Source organism: Lissotriton helveticus, chromosome 5_1 (assembly GCF_964261635.1).
Source record: "Lissotriton helveticus chromosome 5_1, aLisHel1.1, whole genome shotgun sequence".
Lineage (NCBI taxonomy): Eukaryota > Metazoa > Chordata > Amphibia > Caudata > Salamandridae > Lissotriton > Lissotriton helveticus.
Window position 1 is genome coordinate 584,665,141 of NC_136065.1, and position 17,701 is coordinate 584,682,841.

The following is a 17,701-nucleotide window of genomic DNA, read 5'->3' on the forward strand; positions in this document are numbered from 1 at the left end:
TGGGCTTCAATACGTGTTAGCTTTTTCTTAAGATCTAGTAATTTTTTAGTGTCGTCATTATGGCGTAAGGGTTCACTTGAAGGATGATTAAACGAACTCGAAGTGCCAACAAGTGTCTCGAATTCCTCGTCAGTGAATCCGAAGGTTTTTTGGAGAGCCATAAGGTCTGACAATTTATAGGGATCTATATATACGTTATCTAATGTCTATGATAGCTTTTAAGGCAAGGAAAGGAATTACAATGTTTCAAAAATAGAACAAACAACAAAGTGGCCCTGCACAGACAAGCTGTGGGAAAATTGCGTCAATATTTATCAAGGACCCCCTGAGTGCATGGAAATAGAGTTCCTAGACCAGGGAAAAGCAAATAATTTGATATGTATCAATCTAGGCAACAGAGCGTAACGAGAGGTCGAAATGAACTGAGCTAAAACATTGTTTTTTTGTAAAAAAGGGGAGTTCAATTTTATTCACAAATTATTAAAACATATTGAAATAATAATACACATTTACAATTTACATTAAACACATGTAACTCAATGAATTGAGAATACACAACAACACTGTTAAAAAGAAGCAAATAATTCAACGAGGTGGAAGTTACATAAAATGAACACAATTTTTAAGAGAAAAATGTGGCTAAATTAATCTCTACGCGCGTTTCGGCGAACCAGCGCCTTCTTCTGGAGCAGCCACGATAGTATCTACAAAAAGGAAAATGTCATATAAAGAAACATTATATACAATATTACTCTTGTTGTGTAACATAAAAACACTTCAGAACAATCCAATGTTATTATAGTAGTCTCAGACTTTCTATTTTGTTTTGACCAAACGTTTTTATATTATAACATTACTATTAAGGATTTCATTTCCTTGCCTTGAAGGTAATCATACATGCGTAACTGTGGTAGATCATTGAACCCATAATCTTTTATCTGCACTAGTGGTCACAGAAAGAAGACAGTGTCTTATAGTCATAGATTGACTAATCCCAATGTTGTAAGTTTAAAGGGTTTTTACATTGGATGGTTAATAAAGGGATTCTGATATTTGTATCTCTCTAGTTGAACCTCTAACTAGCGTGAACGATGAAGTAGAGAACACTAGAGATGGTCGCAGTTATCAGGAAGTTATTCTAGCAGGACCTAAATAATAATATGCAATGCATCTATATCATAAATAAGGTCACTTACTTTAAAAACACGAAATATATTGCTGTAATTCGATGACGCAATCTGGTCTGTACGTCCAACGAGTACCCTTTCTTTTGTTTATGTTATGTAGATATTCTAAACCATAAAGAAACAGTAAATGAACATTTGAGCCCTTATTATTATAGCCTAGTCTTATGATTTCTTCATGGCCAATACTTAATAGACGAACAAGATTGGTGTATTACCTATTTTAATTGAGGTTTGCAGATGGATATTCCATAAACATTGATGTGATTCGTTGGTCTCGAATGTTGATTTAAATTTCTATATTTCCTAAAGAAATTATAGGATCTTTCAATATATTCGATCTTTCAACTTTTGATTTTTTAATTTTAACTAAACAGTTAGTAAGGATATAGTTTTTTACTTTAGAAGATGAAGGTACCTTAATTAAGGAGTAGGGGTTCATTTAGACCCGCCGCCCGGAGTTAAAAAGTAGTGGCCGCAGTAATGCGTATTTATGTGAAACTGGAATGGTATGATCCTCCTGATGTGGGGATAGTTAATTGTGATGATTGCCTATAGAATGGATAGAAAGAAAACTGGCATAAACATCTATACTATATAGGCACAGGATAGCAATTTCTTAACTAACCATAACCATTCTTTCTTTCTGTCAATTCATATTATTTATGTATAATCTTTTATAATAGTAAATGATATAGATTTCCATCATGTTGACATCTATGGTTCTGTCAAATATACTATTTAGTTGCACTATTCTCTTTATGGTTTGATTTTCACATCCATAAAATAGAGCGCATACCGCTATATAACGAGTCCAGATTTATTCACGCATACACGTGCGGTGTGTCACTGATAATTCCCTGGTTTGATTTTTACAACAATAACAATTGAGTTCAGTGTCCACCTAAGATGCAACTTTCTCGCGTTATCTTCCATTATCCTGACTAGGTGGAATTATCCTTGCGTTCCACACTGTCGTTTATGTTGATTTAAGCAACATTAGATCTGGGAAGCATTGATCTAATAATTACTAAAAGTATAGAAAATCTGGAGTTTCTTCAAGTTTACACGTATAGTGGTATCAAACAGAGTTCCAAGCCTGATGAGATTCCGCACGATTTGACCCTTTCTTTTGCAAATTATTAGGTAGATCGCTACTCAATACATAACGTGCCTATGGCTATATTTGGAATCATTCTTGTTGCGCTATGTACATAGAGTTTCCTAATTTGCATTTGGTCAATAGGTAAAATTGACCTTAGTGCCCCTTGATAATATGGCTCCCTTCTCCGTTTTTACTCTTCTGTTGAGTTAGGTGAGTCTAATCGCTCCACACCATCATCTATGTCTACTCAAGTGACAGTGTACTTGGAAGCCATCTTGGTTATCCCTTTAGAGAATCGAGTCCTCTTTCTACTTCCTTGCAATTGGTGGTCCTTTCTCCATTCCCACACACAGGTCAGGTGCACTTACTTATCCAATCAAGTAGGGTATATAAACAGCAGTTGATAGAGCTTTCAGTTGCCATCGTTCGTGGAAGGAGCATAGAACCCCCGTGTCCCGCCGCCGGATTTTTGGAGCCCTGTTGATATCTATTGGGTGAGTCCTGGGAGAAATCCTTAATGCGGCACCTTCAATCTAGTCACTCTTTAGTTGACTCGCTAGTTTTAAATAATGAGCGAGGAACATAACTTCCCTACCATTTTTTCTATTTTACAGACAGGGAGTTATTTTAAAATCATCTGAATCAACCGCCTCTGAGCGCAACCAAAAAGGTAACCATCAGTCCTTCATCTCCTTAAGAGTTTTAGTTAAGAAATTGCTATCCTGTGCCTATATAGTATAGATGTTTATGCCAGTTTTCTTTCTATCCATTCTATAGGCAATCATCACAATTAACTATCCCCACATCAGGAGGATCATACCTTTCCAGTTTCACATAAATACGCATTACTGCGGCCACTACTTTTTAACTCCGGGCGGCGGGTCTAAATGAACCCCTACTCCTTAATTAAGGTACCTTCATCTTCTAAAGTAAAAAACTATATCCTTACTAACTGTTTAGTTAAAATTAAAAAATCAAAAGTTGAAAGATCGAATATATTGAAAGATCCTATAATTTCTTTAGGAAATATAGAAATTTAAATCAACATTCGAGACCAACGAATCACATCAATGTTTATGGAATATCCATCTGCAAACCTCAATTAAAATAGGTAATACACCAATCTTGTTCGTCTATTAAGTATTGGCCATGAAGAAATCATAAGACTAGGCTATAATAATAAGGGCTCAAATGTTCATTTACTGTTTCTTTATGGTTTAGAATATCTACATAACATAAACAAAAGAAAGGGTACTCGTTGGACGTACAGACCAGATTGCGTCATCGAATTACAGCAATATATTTCGTGTTTTTAAAGTAAGTGACCTTATTTATGATATAGATGCATTGCATATTATTATTTAGGTCCTGCTAGAATAACTTCCTGATAACTGCGACCATCTCTAGTGTTCTCTACTTCATCGTTCACGCTAGTTAGAGGTTCAACTAGAGAGATACAAATATCAGAATCCCTTTATTAACCATCCAATGTAAAAACCCTTTAAACTTACAACATTGGGATTAGTCAATCTATGACTATAAGACACTGTCTTCTTTCTGTGACCACTAGTGCAGATAAAAGATTATGGGTTCAATGATCTACCACAGTTACGCATGTATGATTACCTTCAAGGCAAGGAAATGAAATCCTTAATAGTAATGTTATAATATAAAAACGTTTGGTCAAAACAAAATAGAAAGTCTGAGACTACTATAATAACATTGGATTGTTCTGAAGTGTTTTTATGTTACACAACAAGAGTAATATTGTATATAATGTTTCTTTATATGACATTTTCCTTTTTGTAGATACTATCGTGGCTGCTCCAGAAGAAGGCGCTGGTTCGCCGAAACGCGCGTAGAGATTAATTTAGCCACATTTTTCTCTTAAAAATTGTGTTCATTTTATGTAACTTCCACCTCGTTGAATTATTTGCTTCTTTTTAACAGTGTTGTTGTGTATTCTCAATTCATTGAGTTACATGTGTTTAATGTAAATTGTAAATGTGTATTATTATTTCAATATGTTTTAATAATTTGTGAATAAAATTGAACTCCCCTTTTTTACAAAAAACCAATGTTTTAGCTCAGTTCATTTCGACCTCTCGTTACGGTCTGTTGCCTAGATTGATACATATCAAATTATTTGCTTTTCCCTGGTCTAGGAACTCTATTTCCATGCACTCAGGGGGTCCTTGATAAATATTGACGCAGGCTCCCGCCCGGATGCCACTAAGGGCGCCACGCCCCTAGAAGCAGGTGGCGCCGTTCATAGTGTGCCTACCGGGTGCGAGTCGCCCTCCCCCATAAAAGACATGAAGCAGGTCGTTGTCGTTCACCGCATAGTCTTTTATTAAAACTTCAAGCAGTGTCATTAATCCTTCATTCATCTTGATTAAGGTAAATCTTTAAAATACTTGCTTATCAACACCACAACATTAAAATAATCTCGCAGTTATACATTGCCATTATATTTATGCCCCGCTCTCCAAGGGGCCTTTTGCTTGTCCTTCGGGCTGTGCCAGCAGGCCACAACCAAGATAGCCTGCTCTCCTTAAGTTGACCGCCCTCCGGTCAACGGAGCCGCAGGTAAATAACCTGCCACTACTTGTGACAACCATACCGGGGTATACCCCCTCCAATGTTTATAAACATACATGGCCTCTTGGGTAGGGCAGGAGTGGTCAGGACCACCAGCAGGTCAGTCCCCCCTCTCCCGCCAGCCCAGAGCCCCACAATGACTGCTTGCCCTTTACATGGGCAGCCAGTCCATACCAAAAAGGAAGTCCACACCCTTTTCTTGCCTGGGACCCCGCCACTGGGCAAGTAGCTTACTGGCGCGCTCGCCCTCCCCCCGACCTAACAGACTTCGCTGCTGGGTGCCACCTCAGCACCACTCTCCTGTTCATGTATGACTGGGAACTCTGGTGACTGAATCTTAGCTAATTAAGTATTTCAGTAATATGTACGATATGACCCTTAAAGTAACTACAGGTGGTCACGATAAAACGTCTTCATGTACAAAAATGAATTCAAACTTCAAACCCTCCACATGGGAAATGTGAACGCATTAAAATTGAACCTAAAAACTGGAACACTGTTCTACAGGCTATATTTGTACACATTCATGGACTGCTCTGATAAAATGGCAAATTAACACAAAATATTCATGATAATGACATAGCTATGCAAGGTTCCAACATATTATGCTTTTTGTGCCAAATTCCACAGTTATGAGAGAAACTTAGAATGAACATTACACGTCCAGAATACCAAATATATCAGCTTTTTAATTATATGTAAATGGTTCTTCATTAATTGTCAAATTTCACTTGTTTGGTTTTTCGAATGAGTGAGCAAGTGAGTGTGAAAGGGAGTCCCCGAGAAAAACCCTCCACAGTCATGTGACGTGGACACTTCCAGAAAGGCACATTGGATTGGGCAGAAAAATGCCACTTTCTAAGAGTGGGAAACAAATTATCTATCTCTTCCCAAGATGAGGTTATCAGTTATTAAGTAGACTAAGGTAACCTAGTGCTAGTCTATTGGAAAACGAGCCATGAAACAGTGATAAAAGCGAATTTGGGAGCTCTTCACTCTTAGGACCTATAAAACATAATCACATATGTCCTACGTTTGAAACACCAGGCCCCCTGCCCCATTAGTGGTGAGGCCCTGCCTTATCAGTGACTTAAAGGTGTTAAAAGGAACATGTATACCAGGCAAAAGGTTTATTTTTCCGGTGATAAATAGCATGTTAAACACTGCACAACAGGTTGCCGTGCAGGCTTGAGATAGGTTTTACTATGCTACTTCAGGAAGTGGCACAATGAGTGCTGCCGCCCCCTTGTAGTATTTAATAACCAGGCCCTGGGTTCATGTTGAACCACCTAATAGGGCCTAATAAGTGTAGAAAATTAGACAGTTGTGTGTATGCCAATTTTTTACCTGTTTAAAGGTGGAGTGCACAAACACTTTACCACGTATTAGTTGCCCTCATGCCAACAAATATGATTTCAACAAAATAGGGAAGTGAAGTCCAAAGATCTAGAGGAATCCCTCGCTAGGAATGTCCTAACAGAATACGAATTGCATTACCTAACATGAAACTGGGGAACAATCGATCCCCGTTACCTGTTAGTGATTGTTCACCAATTTATAATGAAAGAATAACGAATTGCATTACCTAACATGAAACTGGGGAACACTCGATTCCTGTCACCTGTTAAGTGATTGTTTACCAATTTATAATGAATGGGATAGTCAGCTTTGACCCAAACAATATAATAATGGCAGTTATAAACATCATTTGGAATATCGAGAAAAGGTCTAGTGCAATGTTTACTGAATATTTTGTAAATGGAATCACTTTGGGTTTAAATCCCCCCAGGAAGGGCTACCCGTGCAAAACATCCGGGCACAATTTAAAACATAATCTGATTTGTTGAGGAAACTGCAATATGAGCAGTTTGAAATATGAACTTTGAATAGGGAGAACAAATGTAAAATCAACCTGAAATACATATGTTGCTGCTGAAATGAGTGTTAACACAAATGCATGTATTTGTTTCAAAGCCTAGAGCTTTTGGGGCAGTCGATGCGGTGTCCCACCATTTGATATCCAAGCAATGGCAGATGACAACACGCAATAAGGGTTTCTAATTTTAATGAATAAACGTATAGCATGGCGTCACTAACAAATGAGGTATTACCACGGTATTGGCAGTTCCAGATTCAATTACTTTTTGTAATCACTTATTTTTTTGTCCAGATGTTGAGCAGCCTAAATCTCTGAGTGGAAATAAATACATCTGAGGGTTTTCTGCAGCTCTCATAATTCTGATGGGGCAATAACTGATATTTCGTCACTCAGCAGAATAAACTGGCAGTCATACTGAGGGCCAATATACTATAGTGTCCAAAGTACTATTGTCACTATACATATAAATGAAGTTATAGTGGTTGAGTTTCCTCATTTCATTAATTTGTACAGCTACTCTCTTACCTCATTCTACTGATTGCGGGTTGTATTACACTATTTTCTACAAAGTGCGTCCGCTGCAACTGCGGGCGAGACTATTTTACATATGAAAGTAAAGTCAATCAATACACATATTGTCACATCCCTTGCTTTATTTCCTATATGAATTATATGAATAAGGCAATCCGTTTCTGCTACTTGTGTCCAAGCATTGGCAGACGGCAAAGCCAACAGGTCTTGCCCTAATGTGTTGAACTGTATTAACGGGAGACTGTGCTTGCAACACGTTCGCGCATTAAAGCTTGTCGCGCCGTTTTTTCGAAACGCAACCTAGTTCTGAAAATGCTTGTCTCTATTTCCATGCCCCTAAATATTTAAGAACATAACTCAAACTATCCCACTCCATAAGTAAATAATTGGGTGTATTTATTTACTATAACCTTACAAGATCTTTGAATCAAATAATAAACCACTATTGAAAAGCTCAGTAGCACTTATGAGACAATGGGAGAGACCTCCTGTTACTTTGATAGGGTGGTGCAACTTGGGAGGATGAGTATAAATGTTCGTATTTAAGAAACTAACTCAAACTATAGCACTCCATAAGAGTGTTTGCTATTTCCAGGATAATGTATTAATGTATTTTCGTAAGCCGCCTAATACTCTTGTATAGCGCATCCTTTAGACCGAGTCTGCCCCGGGTGTTTGCAATGGGCCACGATCGAAAGCTCTGTAGTTTAGGCTGAAAGCTGCGTGAGTCTCACACAGTCTTTGTCAGTGTGCCTGAAGGTGTTTAGTAAAGAGGGTCATCCAGTCCTTGCCTCTCTGCAGAGCCCACAGCACAATGGTCACCTATACAAGCTGCAATTTTGATTCTGTGCAAGAGTGTGTGTGAAGGAGGTACACAATTGACAAAAGTCACAGTTTCATAATTAAATCATTTTAACATTAATTAAATATAACAAAATCATTGACAAAGCCTGACTGTTTTCAGGTGTATGTTGAGGGTTGTGTTATGTATTTGGTTACAATTACCGAACGCTTAGAAAGGAACCAAAGTATTGTTCAGCTGGAAATCACCGAAATGTAGTTTACGTGTTCACGCCACACCCTTTATTACATAGGCTACCTCCCTTTTAGAGACTCCCCCTTTTTTCAACCCGCTTAACTTGACCGCATTGAAATGTAATTTAAGACATCATTAATACGCTTGCTCTAAAGCGGTCTTTAAAAGAACCCTTTCCGGCTGCTTGCTGGGTATGCATGTGCTACCGGCATTTCAACAAGTAAGTAAATGATCTTTTGAAGCATATGCTTGCGGATTCACCGAAGCCATTCCATATTATTACATTCTGAAATCACAGCCGCCAATGAATGCAAGCTGTGCTCTAATAGAACAAAATGGAGGTTTAATGGCGGCGGTAATTGTCGGAGTCGGTTCAAGCGTATTCTTTGGTACAGAGCGCAGTTGACTGAAATGTATAAATCGTCGCCACGAAGCCCGGGCTACGAGTGAACTCATTTGAGATTTACAGATGTTGAGCTTTAGGGATTAAGATTATTACTCATCATTATCGCTCAATCAGCCGTCATATGGTGTGTTCCAAACCTTGGCCGCTTAGCCCTGTCGGACGGCCTTTGTGCTATAATTTGTACCTCTATACAATCAGATTACTCCTAATCTAAATGATTTGTGTCCTTTAGGGAATAGGTAAACTATAATCCCCCGGTTTCCCTAAGTAGAGCCAATATAGACGCAGCCACTACACACAGCACAGTATTTCAGCGCCCGTACCCGGATGCCACTAAGGGCGCCACGCCCATAGGAGTGGGTGGCGCCGTTCATTATTGCCATTCATTTTTAGGTAAATATTGTGTGTGAAGGGTGCAGCATTTAACACATTATGATCCAATAAGTAATAAAATGACAAAGAAGAACTCGATGCATCGCTACACATATGGGGGCCGTGGCATCTCTCGGCAAACTGTTGTCTAACAGAAGGTTAAGTCTGCCCGCTAAGCTGGTCCCTGCAGAGCTGCGGGGGACGGCGCTGCGCAGCTTCTAAGCGGGTCACAGGGCCCCACGCCGGCCAAGGGCGTTGCAAGGTTTCGCTATTATTGAATTGACTCTTTTAGGAGGTTCGATATGGTTAACGTTAACAGCTAAGGTGCGCATCGTTATCCCGAGATGTCTAGCTAACATTCTCTCTGCGCGAAGGATATTCTCTGCATGAGGCTTCCTTCAAACAGGTTCTTTCTTCTGTTTCACCATAGCAAAGCGTCAGGGGCCAATCCACTATGACCAACCCATGCTCAAACCAGCCACAAGCGACACCACCATTTTGCAAACCTAAAGCACCCCCGTCCTGCGCCTTCGCGTGCTCCGGAAACGGGTTTTACCAGAAAAGCTAAGCACCTACTAAGTTTAAATGTATGCGGGGTTCCTAGCCAGCATGCAAACTGCCGTCTTATAGCCTGCTCGTAAGACACCCCCGTAAATTTAACTGTAACGATCCATGTGTTTAAACCAGGGCAAGAAGTGCCCGCTTGCAGTTTTCATACCTTTTGTGCGCAAGCCATGAGGCTTCCGCCATTGCTGTCCACGCTGTGGACATCTTCCGAAGTTTGCTGGCCATATTCCCGGGCTAGGCTGCTGCTCTCCGGGCATGTTGGCAGACCGGAAACTCTCCATGACTGCATTCCTTTCTGTGAAGCATGTCCTCGAAGTGAAGGAAAAACAGAAGAATCGATTAGTGCTAAAGAATCTCGCACTACTGAAAATGTACCGTGCTGGTGTTCGGTGAGCATTCTTCGTAATCAAACATACCGACATATACTAACACTCACCTAAAGACTACGCTGTGAGGCCCTCTCCTTTCCTCCATGTGCAGCGACCCCGCTTCCACCGTAATTCTTTGCTGGTCTGCTGCCGCCGGAGTTGTTGAGAGAGGACAAAGAGGATTAGTTCAGCCTCGCCCGAGGCTTTTGTACCCTCGGGGGAGGGAAGGTCTACCCTGCCTTCCTGATGACGTTTAGGCTCACGTGATAGGCTCGCGTGGTCATGCCTCCCTTCTATCTCGAGGACGTCTCTGCTGGCTCCCGCCCCGGATGCCACTAAGGGCGCCACGCCCCTAGGAGCGGGTGGCGGCGTTCAAAAGCAAGGCAGCTCACAATCCATCTTCTGTGATTATGATATCGTGTCAACACAGTTGTCCCTTTTTTTTCCACGATGACAACTGCAGGGGAAATGAAAGAGGGATAATAGTGATCACAATGCTGGTTTTGGGGCGATGTGACCTGTGCCGATTTAAGTGGGTAAATGGCACCCCTGAGACTGACACCAGGTACAGTGGCACCGGTCACACCACTGTTAAGCTGGTGCTGAGAACATCATAGTTTAAAAGGTTCAGAGACCTTGTAATACCGTTAACAGGGTGTAAGTCCCTCTTTTTCTTTTGCTCTCTTGGTGTGTTCCAATGTTTTTTAGTTAGAGGGTGACTGATTCTGGTGAATCCCTGCATAAAATATCTGTAGTAGCTACGACATCTATGAAGGTTTCCAAATCTTACATGGTGTTGGGGAAAATGCAGGGGCATATTATCAAGAACGTCATTAAAATTATCGCTGCTTTAGCGTCAGGAAACTGCCGCTAAAGCGGCGATAATGAGCTTGATAATATGTCATTGTTAATTCCCCTAGCAGTCCAGGTTCTGGTGTGAACCTGGGCTGCTATGGGAATTCACAAGGGCATATTATCATGCCCATTATTGCCGCTTTAGCGGCAGTTTCCTGCCGATAAGCGTTCTTGATAATATGCCCCACAGTCACTCAGGGATTCAGCTAAGAAAAGAGATCAAATGGGCAAGCTCTGCATATGGAAACAAGAAAGTCAAAGCACAGTTAACACAGACATTTAAGAGACAATTTGGCATTCAAAATAACTAACACCCAGGACATGCAAGACTGACAATAAAAACCTTTTTTAGTTTTTGCTGGGTCTTCCTATATTTTGCTTGGATGTAAAGACATAGATTTTCATCAGAAGTTAGGGTTTTCAGAATTTGTATAGTGAACTGGCTAAATTTACCCAGGGTGGAAATCTTGTTTGTCTGAATTTTTAAAGATGTTTATTTTTATTTGAATAATGTAGTGTATTTTATTTTTGTATGATGAGGTACTTCTCCTGAAATAACACGTAAAATGTGACCTGTGGTTAGGTCTACAAAGCCCAGCAAGCTCAGTAAGGTAGGAGGTGGGGGAATAGCTTCCAGCGTTGGCGAATGAGATTTGTATCCTTGCTGCTCCCTACAGTGCGAAATGCAAAAACAACAATTGATGGACAGAATTTATTTATTTATTTATTTATTTAGTGTATTTATAGAGCGCAGTCCTGTCACCCAGAGGGCATCCTGGCGCTTGAACTAGAGCAGTGGCACTATTCACTTACACAGCAGTTTTAGGGAAAAAATGCGTTTTTAGCGCTTTCCTGAACGGAAGATAGTCACTGTGGCTTCTCAAGGAGAGTGGCAGGGAGTTCCAAAATTTGGCCGCTGCCACACTAAATGAGCGGCCACCCATCCTGACTCTCTGAAACCGCGGGACTACCAGCAAATGCGCTGAAGAGGAACGGAGAAGTCGCGGGGCAGAGTACCAGGTGAACATATTCTGCAGGGGTATCGGGCCCAGATGATGTACTGCTTTAAACACCAAGCAAGCGGCTTTGTACATCACTCTCAGATGTACCGGGAGCCAGTGTAGCTCTCTCAAAGCCAGGGTAGAAGAGCTAGACCTAGGACGTGAGAGTGCCAACTTAGCGGCCATGTTCTGCACTCGTTGTAACTTTCCCACCAGATGTTTTGGGGCCTCCAGAAGCAGCGCATTACAATAATCTAAGCGACTTAGTATTGTACCACGAACTACTTCCGGCTTGGCTTGGGCGGGGAGAAGGGGCAGAACTTTACGCAGCATGCGTAACAGCATCATGCACGTAGACGTGGTTTTATTGACGTGCATGTCAAGCTGTAGATTTGGGCCGAAGATCACCCCCAGGTTTCGAGCGGATACCGCAGCCGATACTGGCTCGGGGAAGGAGGCAGGCCAAAAGTTCTCTGGAAGTGCCCGCGAGATCCGATCTGTGGAACAGTAGAGGACCTCCATCTTGGCGCTGTTAAATTGTAAGGAGTTGGCCCGTAACCAGTCCGCTGTGGCTGCCATGCAGCGATGGAATATCTCCAGCGAGACCGCGTTATTGCCCTCCAAGGAAAAGACCAGCTGGGTGTCATCAGCGTAATTAAAAGCCGAGACACCGAAGGATTTTATAAGCTGGACCAGAGGGCGGAGGTACAGATTGAAAAGTATTGGGCTGATGGCCGAGCCCTGTGGCACCCCCTGCCCTACTTTCCTTGGCTCAGAGCAAAAAGGAGGAAGCGAGACCAGCTGTTGCCGACTGCCAAGATAGGATATAAGCCAGTCTCTTGCAGCCTCTGTGACCCCACACTCTTCAAGTCTCCTGACAAGGGTCCGATGGCAGACCGTGTCGAACGCGTCCGACATGTCGAGCAGCACTAAAAAGGCTGCCCGACCACTGTCGACCCGCGAACGAAGGTTGTCCAGTACGGTTACAAGCGCGGACTCCGTCCCGTGCCCGGGGCGGAAGCCGAACTGTGCCTCATCGAACCAGCCGATGTTTTCGAGGAAGCCTAAGAGCGAACGGGTCACCCATTTTTCCATGATCTTAATAGGAAAAGGGAGCAAGGAGATTGGCCGATAGTTGGAAAGACAGGTCGGGTCCAGCGTTGGTTTCTTGAGCAGAGGAGACACTACTGCTAACTTCCAGCACTCGGGGACATATGCCAACTCCAAAGACTGGAGGCAGATGGAATACAAAGGTTGAAAAAGTTCCGCATGAAAAGCCTTCCAAAATTTGGGAGGCAAAGGATCACGCGGAGAGCCCGAAGATACCATGTTTGCCAGACTGCAGAATTCCTCAAAAGAGGGACGAGGGGAAGATTTTAGTTGGGGTCGACTGGAGAAAGTCTCTGGAGCTCCCAAACTAGAAACTGGGATACTCAGCTGGGGTCAACTGGATGAGCCGTCCGGAGCTCCCAGACCAGGGCCACAGGCACTAGTCTGGGGTTGACTGGGCAGGTCAACCGGAGCTCCCAGGTCAGGAGCTGCTATTGGAAGACGCGATTCGATCGGCTGAGGTCGGCTGGCTAACCCGTTCGGAGCTCCCAAGCCAGGACTAAGGCCAACTTGCCGGGGTCGACTGAGCGGGCTAACCGGAGCTCCCAGACCGAGAGCGTCGGGCAGGGGGTGTTTTAAGCCCTCTAAGATCTTAGCAGTCTTCTCTTCAAAAGCACCCGCCAGGGAATCGCACAGGGCCTGCGATGCGGGGACCGTATTAGCCACACATATAGGGTGGGACATGTCCCTGATGATCTTAAACAGTGCTTGCGATTTATTAGGCGCCTGATTCAAGGTGGATTCCAAAAAAGCCGCCTTAGCATGCTTAATCTGCGCTTTGTAGCCCTGCAGTGCGAGCCTGAACGAGGCTTTTGCTGATGGTAAATATTGCTTCCTCCAAGCCCTCTCAGCACGTTTGCAGCTCAACTTCAGCTGTCGAAGCTCTTCCGTATACCAGGGAGACGCCCGGTTCATTCTCCCACGAGACTTACGGAAAGGAACAACCTTGTCCAGCGTGTTAGTAATCGACCGGCACAAAGTCAGGTAACTTTCCTCCACTGAGTTGCTCAGACAATAATTGTCTGGAAGTAGAGAAGGCAGAGGAGAGAGGCTGAGTAGTCGCGACCAGGGTCTACCCAGTTTCGTCACTCCAACCCCGGCTGACTCCGAAGAATAATCACCTATACGAAGGGAGAAGGCCACAAGTGCGTGGTCCGTCCAGCATTGGCGTAAAATATCGGTGACCACAGCTAATTGAGCGTCAGCAAAAATCAGATCCAGGCTATGACCTCCCTTATGAGTCGCTGAGCAAACCAGTTGCTGCAGCTGAATGTCACCAAAGGCCTGACAAAGTGTCGTAAACGCCCCGTCCAGTGGACCCCCCTGCCATAAGTTGAAGTCCCCCAGGACCAACAGCTTAGAGTGAGTGTTGGATAAGTCATATATTAGGTCAAGAAAAACCGATAGGGAAGGTACCGAACCCGGAGGTCGATAGCAGAGCACACCTGAGAGTAGCGTTCTCTCTGGGATTCTAATGGAGAACCCCATCAGTTCAAAACCCGGCACCTCACCAATTTTAAGCTGAAAAAGTCCCAGTTTTTCTCTGTAGATGATACCAATTCCACCACCTCTGTTCTTCAGCCGAGGGGTGGGGAAGATTTTAAAGCCTGGGGGGCAAGCAAGTCCCAACTCAACTAGGCAGTCCTCCCGCGTCCAGGTTTCGGTTAGAAACAACACGTCCAGACCCGAGGATTCAATCAAAAAAGCAATCTCTGTATGGTGCTTGCAGAGCGACCGCACATTAAGCAAACCGCAAGACAGAGATTGGGATGGGAGAGAAACAGTAGTCTTCTGGGACTGAGACGCCAGAGTCGGTCTAAGTTCCAGAAGAGCAGCCCGGGAATAAACTAGGCGAGGAGAATGCGAGTGCCCAGAGGAAACGGCCCTATGCGCGCCCGTTACGCGAACGGGCGCAAACGGGCTTACCTCTGGCGCACCTCCGGCGCGCCTACGGCGCGCCTGCTGCGCGTGACCGCTGCGCGCTTGGTCCCCCATTCCTTTATGGTATTGGACTGAGCGGAAGTCCGCCTCCTGCGTCCCTTGACCTACTCAAGATGGCGCCCGGAGTGCTGACAAACTTCACCCCCACCCAAGATGGCGGACGGACCCGGTAAACTCACTCTATCCCGCCAAGTACGGGTGTAAAGCAGTTATTGAGTGCAGGTAAGCCTAACAAAATTCCCCGGCCTACGGAGCCGACACCAGAAAGACAGCGCAGTAAAAGCGAGCTCTAGAAGCTCTAAGCGCGATGACCAGCAGCGCAAGAGTTTAAAAGCAATGAGCGCAATTAAAAGTGTTGTAGCAGCGATAAGCGCGTAGGCAAAAGTTCTGACCTGCTGATGCTACACGGTGGCTTAAATAAGCACACCAAGTGCGGAAGTCCGCCTCCTGCGTCCCTTGACCTACTCAAGATGGAGCCCGGAGTGCTGACAAACTTCACCCCCACCCAAGATGGCGGACGGACCCGGTAAACTCACTCTATCCCGCCAAGTACGGGTGTAAAGCAGTTATTGAGTGCAGGTAAGCCTAACAAAATTCCCCGGCCTACGGAGCCGACACCAGAAAGACAGCGCAGTAAAAGCGAGCTCTAGAAGCTCTAAGCGCGATGACCAGCAGCGCAAGAGTTTAAAAGCAATGAGCGCAATTAAAAGTGTTGTAGCAGCGATATGGAGAACAATGTCATACATTCACCCCAGTACAGAGATCTGGGACTAAATCCATCGTTTTTTGCACTCCACACCACCCCAGTTCAGACATGGCCATATGCAAATCAGCCTTGACCCTGTGCCTCATTGGAACCGTCCAGCCCGAACTGCCAAGCCATGCCTTTCCTGGACCGGAATCAAGCATCCTAGGACTGGTTTCTGGCTATCAGCCGTCTTCAGCCAGGATAGCTTGACTCCAGTGGTGTGGAGAGCATGGGACTCACGTCTGAGCATACCCATCCCACTCGGGGTGACAAATGCAAAAACAACAATTGATGGACAGAATGCAGAACAATGTCATACATTCACCACAGTACAGAGATCTGGGCCTAAATCCATCTTTTTTTTGCACTCCACACCACCCCAGTTCAGACATGGCCATATGCAAATCAGCCTTGACCCTGTGCCTCATGGGAACAGTCTAGCCCAAACTGCCAAGCCATGCCTTTCCTGGACCGGAATCAAGCATCCTAGGACCGGTTTCTGTCTATCAGCTATCTACAGCCAGGATAGCTTGACGCCAGTGGTGTGGAGAGCATGGGACTCACCTCTGAGCATACCCATCCCACTCGGGGTGACAAATGCAAAAACAACAATTGATGGACAGAATGCAAAACAATGTCATACATTCACCCCAGTACAGAGATCTGGGCCTAAATCCATTGTTTTTTTGTGCGGGCGTGCCAAGTGTGACCTTCGCGCATCATCACCTGGAAAAGGCTGGACTGGGCCACCAACATTCCCATTTGGGACACTCGAGGCACTGTTGGCTATTTCCCTTAATATTGTGCAAATAGCTGCAAGTTTAAAATGGGGAGGTGAAAGTCTTTGGAGAGCAGTTCTAAAGCTGCCTCTGACACCACTGTGTATGGGATTTTACGGAGGGCAGTTGAAGTAGAGGGGGAAGAAGGTGGGTCTGTGGGGATGTCTAAGAGCATGAGGGCTGCTCTGTCTACTGAGCCAAAACCAATATGGATGAACTTGCCACAGATGCATGCCCATATGTGCTTGTGTTGTTAAATGTGCCCTGCCTAGCTGCTGGTTCATATGAGTAATTTTTCCAATTGAAGAGCAAGGTTTTACACTGGTTGCATAGTTTCAATGGTTTGTCCAACTCAGATGCATCTAACATTTTGATGATCAGAAGGTTGGGATGGGTTGGCCCTTTAACAAAAACCCGAAGGCAATTGCGTCATTGATAATGTTTGGCTTCAAACCATTATGCTAAATCTTTTGGCCAACCACTCTCAACCAGGTGTTTTAGGATCCAACATCTCTCGCCTCCCACTGGGCTTCTTTTAACCCCATTTGAGGCATTGGTGTGTGCCTATGCCAAAATTATTTAAATTGCAGCCATTGGGTCCTAGTGTGGGTAGAACTGGCTTCTATTTGAACCACTCTGTCTTGAAGGGTGTTTCCTCTCTCCTCTCCTAGGTAGATTGACTGTACCCGAAAGTAAGCAGAAATTTGCCTGTTCTCGCAAATTGCACACTAAAAGTAAACTCCAAAGTAAATCATCCGTGCCATATCATGGTTGTGAGACGAGTCCTTTACCCATTAGGGTTTGCATACCGGATTCTCAGATAGCAGGGGGGGGGAATCATTTTCTAAAGGGGTATGCCGACAGAAGATAAAAAAATATATATTGTCCTACAATAATATTGAGTCTTAAATGTTGTGATATCAAAATATTGTGTAAAACTAATATCATTGTCAAAAATATGGATTTTAGGTAAGTAATATTGATGTGAAAAATATCGAAGTCATTAATATAGTTTACTAAAATATAGTTGTGAACAATATATTCTGCTGATTATTTTAATTAATTTTAGTAAGTATTTTAATATTAATTAAAGTGTATGTATACATATTTTTAATGATGTCAATGATGTGATTCAGAAAAAGAAAATATAACAAAAATGTCTTAACATCCTGTCTGGAAAGAACTGAAAAACTGTCTAGAATGGATATTATAAAGAAC

At 43.4% G+C, this 17,701-nt stretch overlaps 1 protein-coding gene and 1 long non-coding RNA gene across 2 annotated transcripts in view; one reads left to right on the plus strand and one right to left on the minus strand.

Moving 5' to 3' along the window:
* LOC144752518 (uncharacterized) overlaps positions 1-17,701 on the minus strand; it is a 463,484-nt gene that overhangs the window by 151,270 nt on the left and 294,513 nt on the right. The gene's annotated exons all lie outside the window — the stretch shown is intronic.
* On the plus strand, positions 2,286-4,207 carry LOC144754749 (uncharacterized). The gene is made up of 3 exons (XR_013594761.1): positions 2,286-2,422; positions 3,322-3,606; positions 4,099-4,207. It is a non-coding gene; the product is annotated as an uncharacterized LOC144754749 (long non-coding RNA).